Source organism: Pelodiscus sinensis, chromosome 1 (genome assembly GCF_049634645.1).
Source record: "Pelodiscus sinensis isolate JC-2024 chromosome 1, ASM4963464v1, whole genome shotgun sequence".
Classification (NCBI taxonomy): domain Eukaryota; kingdom Metazoa; phylum Chordata; order Testudines; family Trionychidae; genus Pelodiscus; species Pelodiscus sinensis.
In genome coordinates, this window is record NC_134711.1 from 111209848 (window position 1) to 111228483 (window position 18636).

Consider the following 18636-nt stretch of genomic DNA (forward strand, 5'->3'; position numbering starts at 1 on the left):
CTATCACCAGTGGAGCACCTCTGAGGGTGGGTAGGTAGGCTCAGGGCTGTTGTCAGCACATCAAGTGACAGTCTCAAGGGGATCTCTGTGACCAAACCCATCACAAGTATATCAAACGAAAACTGCTGGAAAAAATTGCCTGAAAGCCAAAATATGTAAGTAAAATTCTTTCTGATGAAAGAATGAATTATTTTAAGAAAGCAGATGTGTATATATTTTCATTTTCTCAAAAGGCTATTTTTTCCACCAAAAAAAAAAAAAAGGTTTAGATGGAAAATTTTCAGACAGACCATTAGAGGTTTTTTTAACCCAGATGATTTTTTTTAAAACCTCATGGGTTTTTTTTAAAGCAATCTCAGAATTTTTTGGGGGGGGAGGTTGACTCATGATTTTTGAACACTTTGATTTGCAAGTGTGTGTTCGTGTGTACTTACTGATGCATAAATAAGGAATGCACAATCTTGTCTATTAACAGTACTCTTCAAAAAGTTTATAATGAAATTTAAAACCACATAAAACTTTGTTGTCAGGTATCATTAGAAAATTGAAACAGATCTTATTTTTTACTCACCCTGAGTTCCTCCTTAGTCCTAATTCACTATGTGTTCAAAGGGGAGTTAGCCTGAGATGGAATTTTAGGATTTAGGATTTTAGGACCTTTCAAGTAAATCTGGATCAGTTTAAAGTTTTGCATCAAAATCATGGAAAAGAATGTGAACGGTTGAAATCGGGTGATTTTGGCCACATCTGACTAAGGAAGTATGATTTAGTTTGAACTAGAAGCTAAAATAAGATTTCATTGGGTGCAAACCTGAGCCTCAGAAGGTAGAAGTGGAACCAGATCTATAACTTTGCAGAGTATGGGAGGTTTCACTCTCAGTCATAGTGATGACATAGGGACTAGCCATGAAAATCCGGTTCCAAACTCCCCTAAAGTTGGAGGCTCTTCTTGTCTGGGGTTGTGCTAAAGGCCCATCTCTAGTGAAAAACCCTTGTGAAATTGTGACAGGGCGTTCACCCTGCACTGGCCCTTTAAGGGCAAACCCCAGCCTGGAGCAGGGCCTGGGAGTTTAGCCACAGCTGAGGCTGCATTAGTTGATTAGGGCCCAGCTGGGAGCTACATAAGAGCATGGGCTGTGGCTCCCAAGGAGAGCAGTGAGAGCCTGGCTGCTTGGGGAGTAGGAGGCTCCCTGGAGCTAGGGCAGGACTAGAGGAGTTCTGGTCAAGCAAACCCCCAGACTGCAGGGCCTGAAGAACAGCCTGCTGAAGGGACAACAACCCCCGGAAGGGGGGCTCAGAAACTGACGTGGGCACTGCAGGAGGGCAGTGTCCTGAAGAGGATGCCGTGGCCTGGAGGAAAGAGGGGAAACGCCACCTGAGGGAAGGTACCCTGCCAGCAGAAGGAGCTAACTCCTAGGACAGATGGCAGGGGGTGCTATGGTGGTGAGTGAACCCCCTCACAGAAATGAAACCATAGGAAACAAACCAACCATCAAAAATCAGCCAACCAAACAAAACACCTTTCCCTGGTAGGTGACATCCTTCATTTTCACATGGCTCTCTCTTCTAGCCCCTCTTTTAGTTTCCTTGAAGTTGTGAGCAGCAGGATCTACAAAAAGTTACTATTGGTGGCAATGCAATTGTCTGTCACTCACTTCTTCTTGGAAGTATGCTCATCAAATTATTCCTTAAAAGGATATAGCTTGCCAAACATTAATTCATGTTTGGTGTAGCTTCCACCCCCACCCATTCCAATGTTGGCTTGTTTCCATGCCTAATAACCAAGTAAAAAACAGAAGAAAAATCACAGCCTGCCCTCACAAGAGACATTGCTAAAGTTTTTTCTGCTACTGACTCATCTTCTTTCAGTTGCGCCTCTCTGCCCATTTTGAGTAAATTTTATTATCTGCTAATGCAGATTACTTTAGCTGTTGCCAAAAAATGCTTTGAATCAGTTTGCATTTGCCTGCTGTTCAAATGACCATATCCTGCCTCATTATGCACTAATTCTTTACGGGTATTAATACTTGGATCAGAGCTCCAAGCATTCCTTAATCTTTTCCAAATGGGACAGTGAACTCCACATCCTGCTATCGTAAATGCAGTCGGCAGCAGATAATTTGGAAGTTTTGCATTTAGCCAGTGGATTGAATATCTGGGAGAAGCAGCTTTGTGAGTAATTTGGGTTTTTTTTTATTAGCCGTAAAAGGGTTTGCTCCAATAGGGTATTTAAATGGAGACAAGTCTTTATCCACTGCCAAAGTTGTAGAAGAGTTTATGTACAATTTACAGCTCTGCAGAAAGAAACATGGCATGTTTTGACTTTTAATTTAAAAATGTTTATCCTTTCAGGTCCCAATCGGAGAGGGAAATTCCTTCTCTTGTTGGCTCCTCCTTGAAGCACATGTTGCTGCTTTGGACAGAAGATATCATTTTATAAGGACACATGACTTCTTTGAAACATGCTTGGCCTAACCTTGCTCCCACTGAAGTCAATGGGAACTTGAACGTTGACTTCCGTCAGAGCATCAGCCCTACTGTGACTCTGCAAGGAAGCAGATGTGGAGCAATGCACGTAGATGTTAAATGGGGAACAAAGTGATGGGAGGAGCAGGCCAGCAATGATGAACTTGTATTAATTTGAGTGCTGTTGTGTGATTACAAAATGGCTCGTACCAAGTAGCAGGAATAAGGTCAAAGAAGGAAACAAGTGGCTAATTTGCATGTCAAGGATTCCAGCCCATGTCCGCTTGGGCAGGCCAATGTGATGCCTTTTTGTGTGCCTGCTCTCAGGAGTGCAGAGTAACAAAAGAGTTTGTAACTTAATTCCACTCACTGTGGTGGACCTATGCCTAGGGCTTGATCTTACAAGAGTGGCTGGTCTTCTTACAAGAGTGGCTGGTCTTCTTAGTCTCTGGACAAATTTGACTTGTCTTCCCTGCATCATGCAAGGATTGTAGGCTCAAGGTCTGTATACAGTGCAATAATCACACCACTGATGATCTTTAGTGCTGGGGAAATCCTGCTTCCACAGACCTATCAGTGTGGAGGGCCCTGTCTGAAAAGGACTAGTGTCAGTTTGCTGCAGAGATCAGGAAGCTATTGGAGAACCTGTGCGAGGAGAGCAGATTCTTACATACTGTGGGGTCATGCCCTGGTTCCAGAGGATCATTGTGCATGCTGCCACACCCAGGGAATTGGGGGTAGGGCAGAAGTGGTTACCTCACTGGATGGGCGAGTGAGCAGGCCACTAAGCAGCTACTCCAGTCTCAAGTCTCCAAGGAGAGCTTCTTGGGGAAGGATTTGTTTCCTTTCGACATTTGAGGCAATCACAGTGCATACAGCAAATGCTCAGGCAGAGTCTGTGGACACTGAAATACTGTACTTTCACCCTCCTCTCTCTCTCCACTTCCAGCACATGAATACAACTACAGCATTATGAGGATGATCAATGATTTCCATTTGGCAGTCTGTGTGGCCTCGCAAAGTGTAGTTCACACACTAAATACCACTGGGTGGAATGGTTCCTTCCTACACCCCAAATTCCCACAAGGCATGAATTAAGTGTTGATATTTTTCTGCACCATTAAATTCCTCTTCAGACCAACTCTCCCAGAAAGATGAAGCTCTGTTGAGTGGGCTGAGTACTCCAGAACTCTGGTAAACTAACAGAGATAAATAAATCTGTACATTTTTGAAGGGGGAGAGTATTTCATTGAAGTCGGGTAGGCTGTGTCCTAATAATGACAGGGCCACAATAAAAGCAGTGTACTTCAGCTGTGGCGGAGATGGCACTTTGACTCTACCCCCTTCCTTCCCTCAATTGTGGAGTTCTCAGAAAATGAAGCTGTCATGTTTTGTCTAATGCGTTTTCTACTGAGCTTGTAAATTTTTTCGGGGCAGGGACTGCCTTCAGTTTTGTATAGCACCTTGTCCATGATTACGGCTGCTAGGTGCTACAGCACTACAGAAATGTAGATAATTAAAAATGTCTGAAGCAATTTAATCTGAATGTAGGCAAAGAACTTAAAGAAATAAGGGCCTGCTTCAGCAAAACACTTGAGCATGTTCTTAAGCTTTTCCCTATTCAGCAAAGCACTTAAGCACATGCTTAAGTTGAAGTCAATGAGACCCAAGCAGGTGCTTAAAATTAAGCATGTGCTTAGTTCGAAAGGGGTCTAGCAATGTTGTTTATTGAATTTTAATATTTACATCTTAATAAAACTGTTTGTAAGCGGCCAGATGAACAATTATAGAGAGTTGCTTTAAATAAAACCTCGATTACATGAAAAGCAAACCACACAGACACCTGCTTGGGTAATGCTGGATGAGGATTGTGCTGCTCATAGCCCTCTTTTCTATCAGCAACTCATAGTCGCCAGACATTATAATTAAAGGCTTCCTTTGTTGAAAATGATTGAACATGTGAGGAAATCTTGGAATGCTTTATTTAAAGCCTCCCTCAGTAATGTCTTCCTATATAAATAAACTCCATGGCAATCCAGACATAAAAACTGAAGGGGAAAAAAAGAGAAATCTGGAAGAACTGAATAAACAAAGAAATACTTTACCTAGACTAGTTATTTAAAGATGGTTTCCTGCACCCATTCTCACAGTTTAAAAAAATTGCAAGAAAGCCAACACTAGCAGTACTGCTATAGAAGATGAGAAATTTACAGGCAAAGATGTGCAGCCTAGCAGGAATTGAGAGCCCAGCTCAATGACTATTTTTCCTTTTTTGTTCATTTTCTGTGATCCAAAGTAAGTCTCCCATTCTGATCTCACTAGCATAAAACTGTGGAAGTCAATGGAGTTTCACCATCTTAAAAACAGAGTAGTTGGGATCAGCCTAAAACACTCAGGGCTAAATTCTCAGCTGCTTTAAACTGGCATAGATCTGCTGACCTTCCCAGCTCTGACACTACCTGGTGGGTGACTCTGGGCAAGGCACATCACCACCTTTTGTCTCAGTTTCCCCATTTGTAAAATGGGGATAATGATACTGGCCTCCTTGGTAAGACACTTTGAGATCTGCTAATGAAAATCACTGTACGACAGCTGTTATCAATGAAGTCAAGAAAGACACTCTGTGTTGCGTCAGCTGAGAATGTGACCTACTGTGAGCATAAATGTGATCAGAATATGAATCTGATACTTTAGATCAGCAAGTCAAAAGAACTGGAGGATCACACCAAATTAACTGAGATTTGATTCATATCATGGCTAGAGTTGCCAACCATCCAGGATTGTCCTGGAGTCTCCAGGAATTGAAGATTCATTCTTAATTAAAAATTAGGCCATGTGATGAAGCCTCCAGGAAAATGTCCAACCAAAATTGGCAACCCTAAATATGGCCAAAACATAACAACATGTATGAGTTTGGATTCCAACCCAGTTCTGAACTTTCCTCAAGTTCAGGATGTAGGGATGGGAAAACATGTTTGTAATGTCAGTAAAATGCCTGTTGACGTTCAGTTGACGTTTTCAGTAAAAAACATGAAGGATGGAGTAGACACCAAGCAACATTGCAAGACCTAGTTTCTATAACTTCAATATTTCTCACCTGGGGAAAAAGGCAAATCTGTCATGGCATTGTCCCTTATATTTAAAAATCTTGACAAGAGAGGCAAAAAATTTCTCCCTAGACCCAGAAACTTTTATACTCTGTGCTCTGAATGTTGTCAGGGGTCTGAGGGATCATCATAAACAGTTCCTGCTGAGCATTTCTGCAGTAGCCAAGCTGTGCATACTGTGAAACTGGAAATAGGCAAATAAATTTGACATTTCAGAGTGGCATTAAAGGGGGAGAGAAATCACTAGCTTGGAAAGAATTACCTTGTGTACAGGAGGCCGGGTTCTGCCAAAAGAGATGGGCCTGATACTCCTGTCACTTCAGTGTAAGTCTGCAGTAATTTCATTGAAGCCAACCAATGTGTCCAAAATTAGTCAGGTTGTTGGTCCCTCTCCTTAGATCTTGGTTGAGCTGAAGAAGGGTGCCTTTATTCAGGCACTGTTTGATGCGATGTATATTTAGTAATCTTGATTATGCAGCAGGTAGAGATGAACCTGAACTTAAAAGCCTGAAACAGGATGCCCCTTACTTTGTGGAAATTCAGTTTTCAGTTTTGCACCTGACCTCACTCTCTATAATGGATTAAATCAAATCTGTGTATCTGAACATCTTCAGGCAGCATGAATCATAAACATGAGTCTGTAAAGGCTGAGGACCTGATTCTGAATCTTTTGCTCAACCTGGTGAGCTGTAATGCACATGAAGAGCCCCATGAAGTTACTTTCTTTGAGTAACTGCTTACCTAGCGTATGTCAGATTTCCACAGTCTAGCCCTACTAGATTAACAAAGCTTAGTAAATGGCGATCATCATTCTAAATAACTTATTTAGTGAAGTGGTGGGCAACTTGCATGGGGTTCCATCTGCGGCCCATGCACCCCTTGTCCGTCTTCCTCTCTCATGCGCCTCTTGCTTCCTGGGGCATTGGAGTCCCACACTTCCTCCTCCTCTTCCTCCTTCCTGTGGCGAGATCTGTACTGACCGTCCCTACGGCACCCCCCTTCTCTCAGTCTTTCCCCTCAAAGTCCCGCCTCATGCCCGACGTCTTGGGTCGCTGGTCGGGCCCACGGCCTCTGCTTGACTCTTTTTGGTCCGTTACCAGCCGACGCTGGGCCCGTCTGGGTTGGGCGCTGGCTGCCGCCGGGCTCCGCCCATACCCATCGAGCCTCCCGCCGGAGTCAGTTGCGGCGTCCCACCGTTCGGGGCTCCTCCCGTCCTCCGCGCACCTCGTCTCCACCTGCGGGGGTTGAGAGCACAGCCAACTCCTGCTCTCCCCCCTCTTCCTGGTTCCCAAGCTCGCCCTTTTGGGCTTCCTGGGCGGTGCCCCATCCTCCTGCGTTCACCGCACCATCAGCTCTGGGCTGCCCGCGGCGGCAGCGGCACTCTCCCCACCTACGGGCAACAGCGGACCGCCGAGACTCGTCGGGGCTCAGTCCCCTGTTAGCCGGGCCCCCGTTACGGCCGCCTTCAGTCCTCCCCAGCTGTTGGCGCCCGCCAACCAGCTGAGTTGAGTGCAGGAATCGGCTTCCCTGTCACACTCCTCCCCCCCCTTCCGGTTTTATACACCTCGATAGGAAATCTGCGTTCGCGTGTGCTCGCCCTGCCTTATATACTATGCTAAATTTGTATTGCTGCAAGAATAAGTACCACCTCATAATGTGGGGATTCGCCTCCCGCATATTGTGCATCCATTTCAGGGGCGCATGGTCCGTCACTAGCAGAAACGGGCTCCCTGATAAATAGTACCGCAAGGCTTCTACCGCCCACCGGACAGCCAGCGCCTCCTTTTCAATAGTCGAGTATGCTCGCTCGCGGGGCAACAGTTTGCCAGTACCCCTTTGTGAGGTCGATCGTGGACAGGTACCAGGCTTGTCCGAGCCTTTCCAGGAGCTCCTCGGCCCGTGGCATAGGATATACATCAAATTTGGACACCACATTGATCTTCCTAAAGTCTATACAAAAGCGGAGGGTACCGTCATGCTTGGGGACCAGCACAATGGGGCTCCGCCAGCCACTCCGCGACTCTTGTATCACCCCCATCTGGAGCATCTTCTGTATCTCCTTTCTCACTGGCTCCCACAATTTTCTTGGTAGAGGTCGGAGGGGCTCCCGAACCTTGATCCCCGGCGTGGTCTGGATGTGGTGGCAGGCCGCCTGGGTCCGCCCAGGCTGTGCCAACATGACCTCTGTGAATTCGTGGAGGAGTGCCTGGATTTCCCACTTCTGGGCATCCCACAGGGTCTTGCCAAGGGTGGCCCCGGTTTCTGGCTGGGTCAGATCCCCTCCCCAGGGTCCCAGCTCTGGCTCCGCCGGTTGGGTGGTCGCTAGCAGACTCTCACGTGCCATCCATTTTTTTCAGCAGGTTCACGTGGTACAGCTGGGTACTTTTCCATTTGTCGATAAGGCGGACTTCGTAGTCCACGGGGCCCACTTGCTGGATGACCTCATAGGGGCCTTGCCATCGGGCCATCAACTTGGACTCGGCCATCGGTAACAGGAGTAACACCCTGTCTCCGGGGGCAAAGGTGCGGCTCCTCGCTCCCCGGTTGTAGCATCTGGCCTGCTTTTTTTGCGCCCGCCTCAGGTTCTCCTTGGCCAGCTCTCCCGCCACTTTAAGCCTTCTTTGCAGGTTAAGTATATACGGGACCGTCCCTTTTACCCGCGAGCCCTGTTCTTCCCAGTCTTCCTTCACTAGATCGAGGACGCCCCGGGGTTGCCGTCCATATAATAGCTCAAAGGGCGAAAACCTGGTAGAAGCTTGCGGGACCTCCCGTATTGCGAATAAGAGGGCCGGCAGGAACAGGTCCCAGTCCCTGGGGTCCAGCCCTACAAACTTTCGGAGCATCGATTTGAGGGTACGATTGAAACGCTCCACCAGCCCATCGGTTTGGGGGTGGTAGACCGTAGTTCATAGCTTTTTCACCCCCAACAGCTTGCACAACTCTGTCATGACCCGGCCGGATACATTTGTCCCTCGGTCTGTCAAAATCTCACGGGGGATTCCCACCCTCGTGAAGACCTTCACCATCTCGGCTGCCAGGATGGGCGCCTTAGTGCTACGTAGGGGCACGGCCTCCGGGTACCGTGTGGCATAGTCCACGATGACTAAGATGTACTGGTTGCCCTTCGCTGACCTTTCTAAGGGTCCCACCAGATCCAGTGTCACCCGTTCAAAGGAGATGTCTACTACCGGGAAGGGGACTAGGGGTGCTTTAGGCACTCTTTCGCCCCCCCCCCCCCCCCACCTTCTGGCAGTCGGGGCAGGACTCACAGAAGTCTTTGGCCTCTTTGTAGATCCCGGGCCAATAAAAGCGCTGCAAAATCCTTTGCAGGGTCTTCACCCCCAAGTGGCCAGCCCACGGGCTGGCGTGGGCCAGGTCTAGCACCCGCCACTGGAATTGCCCCAGCACCAATAGTTGGTATGTCTCCCCCAGTCGAGTTGCGACCCGATATAAATGGTCGGCCCTTACCTCGAACCGCGGGCCCGCTGGAGTTGTCCGGCCGGTATCAGAGTCCTCGCTGGCCTGTTCCCACGCGTGCCTGAGTGAGGGGTCTTACCGCTGTTCGCGTAGGAAGTCCAGTTCTGCCCCCACCTCGCTTGTGTCCTCCGAGTTGGGCTGAGTCTCGGCGGCCTGAGCCTCAGTGGGTTTCCTGCTGGCACTCCGGGCCTGGACTGCTTTGGCACTTGTCAGCCCGTGGTTCCGTCCCCACCGAGCCATCAAGTCCCGGAACCCCGTCCCGTCCTGTCCCGTCCGAGAATCACGGGGTATGTCAATTTCAGGGCCACAGCCACCCGGCACCGGGCCTGCCATGGTCCTTCCCGGATGGTCACCACTTGCGTGGGGTAGTGCCTCATCTCCCCGTGAATGCACTGCACTGCTACCGGTGGACCCCGGTCCTCCGTTTGTGCTACCAGCCCCCGTCTAACCAGAGTTTGGTTGCACCCGCTGTCCACTGATGCCCAGGCCTCCTGCCCATCCACGCTTACCTGGACCGTCATCCGGCATAGGTCTTGGTGCGGCGGTGGCCTTGGGGTGGCCCGTGCGCGGCCATAGGAGCAGTCCATGAATGGGCAGTCCCTACGAAAGTGGCCTTCCTGGCCGCATTCAAAGCAGGCCCCCCGCTTCCCGGGTTCGGGTGGTCGTGCGGGTGTCTCCGTTGGTGGGCTGCCGGTGGTGTCCTCAGGGCTTGGTGGTGGTGCCTGCCCGGCCCCTTCTCCCCATTGCCCCCAGGGGATAGGGGGTGCTGCCCAAGCTCCCCGTCCCCGTGCCGGTCTCGCTCTACCTGTGGCAGCTGGGGCTCGTCCCGGTGTCTTGGCTCCTTTTGGACTGCTTTCTTCTCCTTCCGCGGCCATGTAGTTCTCAAGAATCGAGGTGGCCTCCCCCAGTGTTGTGGGTTGTCGCCGCCAGACCCAGACCCAGCTGTCCGGCGGCAGGATCTGTAAGAATTGATCTAAAACGATCATGTCCACCACCTGCACTGCGGTCTTGCGTTCCGGGTCGAGCCATCGGGTGGCGGCCTCCCTCAGCCGTTGCACCACGGCCCTTGGCCGCTCTCCTGGTTGGTATCGCTCAGCCCTAAACCGTTGTTTATGGGCCTCCGGTGTGATGCCGGCCTGGTCTAAAATGGCTTCCTTGACCTTCCTATAATGCAACGCAGCCCTTGCGGACAAACCCCTGTATGCCCAGTGCGCTGGCCCCGTCAGGTAGGGCACCAGCAGAGTCGCTCAGTGTTCTTCGGGCCACCGGGCGGCTGTGGCAACCCTCTCAAAAGTAACTAGGAAAGCCTCCGGGTCATCCCCCGCTGTCATTTTTACTAGTCTCAGTGGCAGGGCCAGGGCTGAGCCCCCGGCGCCTTTCCCAGGCGCCCCTGCTGCCCCGCCCCCCTGCTTTTGCTGGTGCTCCACTAATTCCTGTACCAGCTGCGGTTGCGCCGTCAACTGTTGCAGCAGTTGGGTCTGTTGCTGTTGCTGCTGGTTCTCCGCCAGCCATTCCAGCAGCTTACCTATCTCCATTTTCAGGTTACTATGGTGCCTCCCTAAATCCTACCTTCCCCTATATACACACACCTTTTTTTTTTTTTTTTAAAAGGGTTCACCCCTGCACCCCCCTTTATGCCCACATTCTCCACCAGTGTGGCGAGGTCCGTACCAACCGTCCCTACGGCACCCCCCTTCTCTCAGTCTTTCCCCTCAAAGTCCCGCCTCATGCCCGACGTCTCAGGTCGCCGGTCGGGCCCACGGCCTCTGCTTGACTCTTTGGTCCGTTACCAGCCAATTCCGGGCCCGTCCGGGTTGGGCGCTGGCTGCCGCCGGGCTCCGCCCATACCTGTCGAGCCTCCCACCGGAGTCAGTTGCGCGTCCGGGGCTCCGCCGTTTGGGGCTCCTCCCGTCCTCCGCGCACCTCGTCTCCACCTGCGGGGGTTGAGAGCACAGTCAACTCCTGCTCTCCCCCGTCTTCCTGGTTCCCAAGCTCACCCTTTTGGGCTTCCTGGGCGGTGCCCCACCCTCTTGCGTTCACCGCGCCGGAGGGGCCCTCCTGGGTCCTAAGGCCTTCCTTCCTGGAGTCCTGCCGGCCGGCGGCTGTGCCGGCCATCATCTCTGGGCTGCCCGCGGCGGCAGCAGCACTCTCTCGACCTGCGGGCAGCAGCGGGCAGCCGAGACTCGTCGGGGCTCGGTCCCCTGTTAGCCGGGCCCCCGTTATGGCCGCCTTCGGTCCTCCCCAGCTGTCGGCGCCCGCCGACCAGTTGAATTGAGTGCAGGGATCGGCTTCCCCGTCACACTTCCCAGCACTTTCTGAGCATCATGCATCTACTGACTTGTGCTTCGTCCCTGCTCCTTTCTCTTCTTCCCAGAGCTTGAAGAGTGGATTCATGGTGCTCCAAAAGGGCTGGGAGGGAGGAGGAGCAGGCATAGGAAGTGCAGGACTCCAGCACACCTGTGCATGAGAGGCATGTTGGGAAGGAGGAAGAGAGGGCATGCATGGGCTGCACGTTGAACCCTACTGGGCTGCCGGCTGCAGATTTCCCACCACTGGATTTCATTCATGCAGCCCACGGTCACAGAGAGCCACGCATGTGGCCCACTCACAAGTCTTGGTTGCTCATCAGTGATTTAGTTTATTGCATGAGCCTGGGATGTTGTGCTGCATATGGAGGTGCATGATTCATAGGAGAATAGCCCACGCACTCTGAAGATGCACAGGATCATTTAACACAGGGATTTTCTATGATGCCACGAGAGTGGCAGGATGCACAGTAGTCTTATTAGTACTGCTTTGCTAGATGCATGCTTATGTCCATACAGTGCTTTTTTTTGTAAACAAAAGCAAAACAAAAAAAACAAAAAAAAAGGTGCCGGTACTCCAGGGGAAAAACTCCAGGGCTGCATCTAGACTGGCATGATTTTGCACAAATAGTTTTAATGGAAAAGTTTTTCCGTTAAAAGTATTTGCACAAGAGAGCCTCTACACTGGCATGTGCCTTTGGGCAAAAGATTTCCTTTTGCGCAAAAGCATCCGTGCCAGTGTAGACTCTCTCTTGTGCAAGAAAGCTCTAATGGCCATTTTAGCCGTTGGGCTTTCTTGCGCAAGAAATTAACTTGTCTGTCTACACTGGCCCTCTTGCACAAGAATACTTGTACAAGAGGGCTTATCCCTGAGCGGGAGCGTCGGAATATTTGCGCAAGAACCACTGATTTTGTACAGTACGAAGTCAGTATTCTTGTGCAAATACTTGCGGCCAGTCTAGACAGGCGGCAAGATTTTGCGCAAAATCAGCTGCTTTTGCACAAAATCTTGCCAGTCTAGACGCAGCCCAGGGGAAAAGTTGTTGAGCTCTGACTGGAGGTGCCAGTACTGCATCTGTGTCCACAGCACTCAAGTCCACAAAAAGCAAGTCAAAAAGCACTGTGTCCACAGCAATCAAGTAGGAAATGTAGATGGAAGTTGATGTATAACAAGCTTACATTCATTATCAATTTCTTATTCTTACATGCTGATTAAAAAGCAAGATGGAAAATGAATTATACATGTGGGAAGAGCTTTTCAAAGGCACAGAGGGGAGTTAGGTGTCCCAATGCCATTGCCTTTCAGTAGGCATTGGGGGCTCAACTCTTTGTGCCTTGAACACCTTCCATAGGTCATTTTCTCTATCTCCCTTTGTCAGTATAGGATTGCTCTCTGCTGTAAGTTCTCTGGCTTTGTTCCTTTCAGTTTTAAATGCTTCAAATCAAGGGCTTCAGCCATCATTCTGGAACACTAATCTACTGTTTTAATAGAGATCATTGTTTCTGCATGTTTCCTGATATCCATTGTACATTTCCCCTAACTCCTTTACTTGTAGGGAGGATCCTATATAGTTGTTTACTTTATATTAAAAGCTCATCTCAATTATTCTGTTGTCAGTGTCATTCATGTTGTCGGAGTCTAGCTGAATGTTGACAATAGGTGCTTTTGTCTGTCATTTTTGGAATGCTTTGCTGTATTTTTTTTATATTTTTAAAATCTTTATAGAGCTTGCTACCAAGAATAGTTCTCTGAGCAGAAAAAATGTTCCTTGAAAAAAACATTTTGTGTGCATGATCATAAAATCATCATCCCTAAACATTTCTCTGCAATTCATTTATTTACAGTGATCACCCACAGTGCTACAGAGACATCATTCCTAATTCAGTCCTGAGCGCTCAGCAGCTGGCGTGTGATTGACAGGCCCAGAAGCGTGCATCTGATTGCTCTCATGTGAGTGTGATTAAAATGACTACCTTGGAATTCCTTGCCAATGGCAGTTGCATGTTTTTGACGTGCTGCCTTAGTGACTGATCCAAAGCCCATTGAAGTCAGTAGATAAACTCCCTTTTGTCTCCAACGGGCATTGGAACAGGTCTTGAATTTGTATACTTTTGAGACACGATAGCAAGCTGGTTTCTGCACCGTGGTTCGTTTGTGGTGTATGAACTACTTGAATTTTGCAGTAATTACTTCTTGGAAAATGTTCTCACAGCTGTATCTATTTCTTCTTTGATCTTAGTAGCATTTTCCTGTGTCTTTCTGGAATTCTAAATTCTTTGCTTCCTGAGTCTGCTATTAATACTAAATCATATTAAGTCATGTGAATGAGATTTTGTGTCTGTGATGTTAGACTCCTGTTTCTTTTGCTCTTTATATCACAAATGAGTTCTGAAGGAACCACACAGGCAGTGGGGTTCAAATAATCATGTCTACTAAATAAACACAATATGCAAAGCTGAGTTACGTGGGCATACTGCTCTCTTGGCTGGCTTCTGGAACCAAAACCCAGTGAACACTGCTGGAGGGCTCACAACATAGCTGAGGAAATAGTTTCCAGTTTCTGTACAGTAATTATTATTCGTACAGTAATTCAGACTGGATATATACTGCAGAGTCCTGTACTTGACATTAATGCAGCGAGGACTTCTGTCAAACAAGTTCCTTTATTCTTAAATATTTGCAGTCATGTATCAATTCTAGATCCGAGGCAGCTTTAATGGCTGCAGGCAGCTTTCTGTCTGGATCAGTTTTCAGAGACGTCATTGTTCTGTGCCTAAATCCCTTTAACAATCTGACCCAAGGAGATAAGGCCCAGGTTTTCAAATGCTCAGTAAGGCAAAATTGTCAGTGTCCTGAGCTCTTTTGAAAACAAAACCCGAACAAGCAAACAAACGAGAGTTACAGTAACACACAAACAAAAGGCAGTTATTGTGTTAAATTTTTGTGGTAGAAAACCTGAACATTTTGACACGAATATACCAATATCTTGAGAATTACTATTTTGTTCAAAAAGCCATCACGGTGGGGATGAGGGGGAGGGAAGGATGTTTCTATGTAAAATTGTTGAGTAGTTCTACTGGTGACTGAACTTGAAGACTATGCCATACGTATATATTTTTGGGAGGACATGGACATTTTTTCTTGAGATTTGCATGAAGTATTGCACTTAAAATATGACACCAGTGTCAGGAGGTATTAATGGATTCCATATGGATAGATCCTGTATGTGCAATTTCATTAACAATTGACATTTACCACCTTCTCTACCCAGTATTATCCATAGGTATGTCCTTTACTTAGAACAGCCATCGAGTGACTCATGTGGCACTTTAGGGTCTAAACAAAATATATAGAATTATCCATGTTTTTTCATGGATAAAACAGTAATTGCATCATCTGTGATACCAGTCAGTGGTAATTTTTGGTAAATATAAATGTGTAAATGGAGACCACCATTGCAGAATCAAACCAGTGTATTTTTTAGATCTGCTAGCGTATGTTTGTCCTTCCAAGAAAAAAAAAACAGTTTAGAGCTGCCTCTGGGTCTGTTTCATGATACGGAATTTTCACTAAGGATGATGCTTTCTTGTTAAAGGCCCAATCCAAACTCTGTTGAAGTCAATGGGAGCAAAGTGGAAGGAGAACCAGTGGCAGGGGCATGCTTGCTCTGTGTTATGGGAATTCTGGGCTGCATAGCAGCCATAAGCAGCCCAGGTAAGGCTGCTGTGAGTTGGAACATTCTTGGTGTCTATCTGCCTTACAGAATAGGTCAGTGATTCCCTCAAAGCACTCCTCAAAATGGGTAGTGCACAATCAAGCCAGAGCCATCTTTTCCCTCCTCTCCTCTGGGGTTGACTTGATGTGCTGCATTTCACAGGAGACGCAGCACCAAATCTAGCAGTGGAACTTCTTGCCAGAGGATGCAGTGAAGGCAAGAACTTTAATAGGGTTAAAAAAACGAGCTAGATAGCCATTGATGAATCTAACCTCCATGAATCTATCAGCCAGGATGGGTAGGAATGGTATCCCTAGCCACTGTTTCTCTGGAGGTAGGTGACAGGGGAGGAATCACGTGAGGATCCCTCTAGGGCATCTGGCATTGGCCACTGTCAGAAGACAGGATACTGGGCTAGATGGACCTTTGGTCTGATCCAGTACGGCCATTCTTATGTTCTTAGCTCCATTTCTTCAAAACAGGATGAGCTGAAAACTGTGGCCCACCCCCATCAACCAGTTCTTCAGCAGAATGAGCTTCCCAGTAGAGCCTGGGTCTTTGTGTGAGCACTGGCCTGCCTCGGTGCTGTGTGATTTCGATATAGGAGTTCTTTGTTACAGCCGAGCCCCTGGTGGTATTTTGTGTGGCCTGACATTTTTGGAGAGGTGCGAGTGTAAGCGCGGCTGGAGTTTTTGTTTAGTTTAATACCAGGCAAGCGAGTTCAGGAAGTGATATCATTCACCCTGATGCAGTTCGGAGACCCTTGAAAATGTGATGACTGCCTTTCACTGGCCACTCAGCCTGATTAGTGCTGTAACTCTGTTGCTCTGCAGCTTTAATGAAACTCAGAGCTATCTGGCCGCGGAAGCCAAGAAAACCATTGCATTATTTGCAGAAAGTAATGCGTCGCTTCAGAAGGACCCAAAACAAACAAACCTGCTGTGACTTGCCCAAAATTTGGGGTGAGAAACATATTTTTAAATTCAAGAATTACACTTAGGAATTACATGCTAGGAATGGTGAAATTGACACCAACTGACAAGTAACCTGCTGCTGTAAAAACTGTTTGGCAAGGTAAAGTTTAAAAACAATGGTGCTGGAGCTATTTTTAGGGTGCGGATGTGGAGCTGCATCCCCTCCCCTCCACCCTTTTCACACTCCTCACCACCCCAGACTGGGGTCACACCTACACCTGCCAACTCGGATGGACTGGACACCTCTGCTGCTAATGGCGTCTGATCTGGGAGAGTTGGCAACCCAGCCACAGCTGGATGTGGCTGCAAAGTCCTGGGCGGACAGCAGGACCCAGAGTGGCAGCGCAGCCTCCAGGTCTGGAGGGCTGGATTCCATGGATGTTGGGCTGCAGAACCCATAGTAACAGTGGGCAGCAGAACCCCAAGGTGTGCTGAAGACAGTGGGGATAGCAAGACCTCAGAGGGGCTACCTGGTGGCTGGGATATTGGGCTGGTGAGATCCTGGAGGGGCTGCCTGGAGGCCAGGGAATGGGACTAGTGGAGCTGGTGGCAGGGCTGACCCCTGGGCATAGGGTGGAAAATGTGTGGGTGCTGCAGCACCCTCCACACCCCTTCTTTCTGCACTTACATTTTTTAAAAATTCTTTCTGCATAAGCATAGTGATCAAGTTCACTGCCACCTCTGTCGTGTGATGCAAAAAACCCTGGAACCTACTCACTACTACTACCCCATCTTCCTAGTGGGTGAGAACATATGTAACAGGTAGGAGAGGAAACATTTCCTTAGCTGTGCCAAAGAGATCTCAGCCCCAGCAAAAATGCATTCACTGGTCTTTTAGGGGATATTAACCTTCTAAAGCAGGATGGCCTAGAGATCCTCAAAGATACCTTGGGGATCTGAGCAAAGTGTTATGTAGAAGTTAGATCCATGGATTGGGAGTTGGGATTCTTGGATTTTATCCAGCTGCTCTGCTACTAACTTCTGATTTCTGTTCCCTAGCTCTGTCATTGTAACCTCTCGGTCACTAAAATTGAAATGACAATGCTTACCAGTTGAACCTCATGGGGAGGTTATGATGCATAAGCTTGTAATGTTTCTGAAGCATTTTGAGACCCTTGGACAAAGCTATATAAGTACATAACCATCATCACCATCTGCAGGATTGCATTGGTAATATTCACCTCGTGCATCTTGTAGGTGTTTTTTCAAAATATGTTAAGATTTCTGGATGAAAGATGCTCTTGAGTGTTCTATGATTCTAGATCAGCTGGAAGCAGGCAGCACCAGATACCTCAAAAGAGTGTCTCTTCTCAGGACACTTCCAACCCAATTTTGTATGCCTATCAGCTTTAGACGATAGTACCCTTCAATGTGAATCAGAACCTGTGGGTGTCTATCCAAACTTAGCATGATCTCTGTATCGTTTGATGATCTCTATTTAACTGGTTTCCATTCGTGGCCTGATTCTGCCTCTCTTTCTCACATGAGTGAGAGCTGCCAGATCCAGCATGTTAAAGTATTTGGGTCTGATTCCCTCATACACTAAGGTCCCTTTATACATTTCAGGCAGTGAAAGGGGCCACAGAATGAAAGTAAATTAAAATTTATGTGTATAAATAAAACAGAGTGAAATTGGGCTTCCCTGATTTACTTAAGCTTTAACTGAAAAACCTTTGAGTCACTGCAGGCAGTTCTCTGGTTTAGAAGAGCAGATTGCCCAGACTGTAAGAGATTACCTGAGGCAAATTGTATCTGAGAGAAGATGCTTCTCCAGCACACTTGACATCCCTATATCTTTATTACATGCTCCATGTACTTGTCAGACACCTTCAGCATTGTTCTTTCATGAAAAGGATGAGAAACTTTAATTGTGACTTCTACGTTGAAAATATATAATGCCAAAAACTTATTACTAGAAGATTTATCCATCATTGCTCAGGTCCTTCAGGGGAGGGTGCTGGGAATGTGGGGGGCACAGGAGCCAAGGCAGGATCTTGGGATGTGGGGGGCTCAGGGCTAGGAGTGTGGGGGGTTCTGCAATCAGGGCAGAAGGTAGGGAGGCTCAGAGCAAGGGGTGGGGTGCCAGATTCAGAGCAGGGGGGTGGGAGATGTGGTGGGCACAGGAAGGGGTGGAGGATTCAGGAGTTAGGGCGGGGGTGAGGGTGGCCAGCGGCTGCTCTCTGGGGCTGGCCCAGGTTGGAGGGATCCATGCTGGCCAGCCTGCCAGTGGCATTGCTCCCCAAGACCAGCCCAGGAGGGTGGTGGGGCCACCCTGCTCAGCCCGCTGGCAGCATTGCTCCCTGGGGCTGGCCCGGAGTGGCAGGGGTGTGCTTGTTTGCTGTGCCCTGAGATCATTTTGCAGTATAACCGTCCATGCTGTCACAGACCTCCCTTTCTATTTTATGAAAAGCAGACACCTCCTATTGTCCTGGCCAAACCCTGACCTTGCTTTAAGTTATGATAAGATACCAAATGTGGTCGTCCTAGCCCTTACCATATAAGAGGAGTTCTTGAACAGACAGGCTAACAGACAGACAGGTGGACACATTGACAGATAGACATGCACAAACTCTCTCAAATAAATAGTATA

The 18636-nt window shown here is 48.2% G+C and overlaps 1 protein-coding gene across 6 annotated transcripts in view; it reads left to right on the forward strand.

Moving 5' to 3' along the window:
- The window catches only part of CALD1 (caldesmon 1), a 245860-nt gene that overhangs the window by 85746 nt on the left and 141478 nt on the right, over window positions 1–18636 (forward strand). For 5 of the 6 annotated variants that reach the window (XM_075897309.1, XM_025190909.2, XM_025190911.2 and 2 more), the window contains one exon: window positions 13202–13307. The exons of the other annotated variant lie outside the window; for it this stretch is intronic. The gene's annotated coding sequence lies outside the window, so the exon portion shown is untranslated. The remainder of the gene's footprint in view (window positions 1–13201; window positions 13308–18636) is intronic. 6 annotated transcript variants of the gene reach the window in all.